At 48.5% G+C, this 2,169-nt stretch overlaps 1 pseudogene; it reads right to left on the bottom strand.

The window, feature by feature from the left end:
• Positions 1 to 398: 398 nt before the first annotated feature.
• Positions 399 to 1,621, bottom strand: LOC148003310 (brain acid soluble protein 1-like; annotated as a pseudogene).
• Between the last annotated feature and the right edge of the window lie 548 nt (positions 1,622 to 2,169).

Raw genomic sequence — 2,169 nt, 5'->3', positions numbered from 1 at the left:
TAAGAAAAGGCTGTAGATTAAAAAAGAAACAGAAAATACTGCTTTCATAAAGATCTGATTGCCTTGGCACTGGCCCTGTGGGCAAAATCAAACACCCTCCTCCCCAGCTGTATCACAGGAGGGATGCTGGGGTTTTTAAAGGATGGAGCCTAGGGGATAGCGGTTCAGGTACAGATGATGTACTTTCAGACAATGGTCTGTAAAATCCAGGACTGACTGGTCAAGGTGACTGAAGGTATATTAGATATTTCCCCACAAAAATACTATTTGGATGCTCCCCGCTCCCTCCCTCCCCGGATGGGACACATCCTCCTATTTTTTTTCTTTTCTTTTCTTTTCTTTTTTTTATTTTTTAATCCCTTGGGCAATACATAGCCTCACTTCCAATTTGAAACAAGTTAGTATAGGATACAGAGACAGAGAGAGCTTGAGACCGGTCCTTTGCGAGTGACCTCTGACGGCCACGCTTTGTTCGGAGCTGGAGACCTGTGCCTGGGGGGCCTAGCCGCGGAACTGGGCGCCTCAGAGGCCGCGAGCGTCTCTGTGGACCAGGGCGCGGGCTCCGCACTGCTAGGTTTAGAATCTGAAGCCGCCTGGGCCGCGTCGCTTTTCGCCTCGCGGCCAGCGGCGGGAGCCTCAGTCTTTTTGGCCTCGCCCCCCTCCTGGGGCGCGCGATCCGGCGCGCGGGTGCCCTAGGCGCTCGGCGCTCGCCTCGCCGGCCTTGGGGGCCTCGCCGCCCATCGCGGGCCCGGGCCAGGCCGCCTCCTGCTCAGGCACTGGCCGGGGCTCGGGCTGCTCCTCCGTGGCGCCCTCGCTCTTCTCGGGCTGGGCCTTGGGCGCCTCCTCCTTACCGGCCGCCTGTTGGTCGGCCTCCTTTTCCTCAGCCCATGCCTCCCCATCTGGAGTGTGCTTGGGCTTCTCTGCGCTCTCCTTGACCTCAGTGGTGTGGGCGGCCGTCTGGGGTTCTCTCTCCTTTGGGGTCCCCTCCTCCTCGGTGCCCGTGCCTTTAGCCTTCTTGTCTTTGTCCTTGGCCTTCTCCTCATTCACATTGTAACCCTTCTTGCTCAGCTTGCCTCCCATCATGGAGTTCCTCTCCTCAGAGGAGCCGATGAGAAGAGTTCACTTCACTTTTTTAAAGTATGTGCTTGAAAGTCACTCAGTCTATTTCATAGCAAGTGTTTATGATTTCTCAAGACTGTGACTGCTAGAGAAATAACTCAGTGGTTAAGAGCATGTGTTCCTCTTGCAAAGGACACAAGTTCATTCAATTCCTGCACCTACATGATAAATCACAACTATAAATCCAATTCCAGGAGGTGTACAAACAAACATACAGGCAGGCACTCACACATTTCAAACAAAAGATGAACAGAAAAGAATGCATATGTATATGGACTTTAATTAGTTCTGGGCCCTTAGTACCTCTACCTGCGAAGAATGAATCAAAGTTTCAGACCTTTTTTCTTCCAGTGGTAGGTACTGAATAATCCTCAAATGATATCTCAAGCAGAAATATGGTACCATCACTTTAGAATATTATGTGGATAATGTATCGTTTTAAGGAATTCTACTTTTAAAAGGTAGTATTTGCTCTATCTCTTTCTCTCTTTGAGTCTTTGAGTGTGTGTGTGTGTGTGTGTGTGTGTGTATGGTGTGTGTGCATGTGTGTGTGTGTGTTATAAAGTGATGTGGATGTGTACAATACACATGTGTGCTATGTTGACTGTCTTGCAAAGGTTATTAAGATTGTATTTAACCATGCCCTTTTGAGTTTTGCATTTGTGTAGTTTTAACATATGTCATATAGGTCCATGGAGGTGAGTGATTAATTATTAGAGTTCTTTAATAATAAATACCACTGATGGGAATACTGAGGGACACTTTTTGGTTCTATGTTAGTGAGGCACATCCGTATTTCATCGAGTAGAAAGGAAGCTGAATGTGCACACTGTAAGTAGCCCAGCAGGTTACACTGCTAACTGTTCTAAGTTAACCTTTAACCTAGGTGTAACACAGATGGAGACTCAAGAGCAATGCAACAGCCTTGTGTATGTGTGAATCATTCACTACACAGAGAGAAGAATGCTGGATGTCTGACTAAAATGCAGTTTAAAGATTCAGTGTGTGGGGAAGTCCCACACCCGCGGATCCCGGCCCGCAGCAGCTCTC

Source organism: Rattus norvegicus, chromosome 9 (genome assembly GCF_021556685.1).
Source record: "Rattus norvegicus strain SHRSP/BbbUtx chromosome 9, alternate assembly SHRSP_T2T, whole genome shotgun sequence".
Taxonomy (NCBI): domain Eukaryota; kingdom Metazoa; phylum Chordata; class Mammalia; order Rodentia; family Muridae; genus Rattus; species Rattus norvegicus.
The sequence above is the reverse complement of the archived record's forward strand: the minus strand, read 5'-3'. Positions and strand labels throughout refer to the sequence as shown.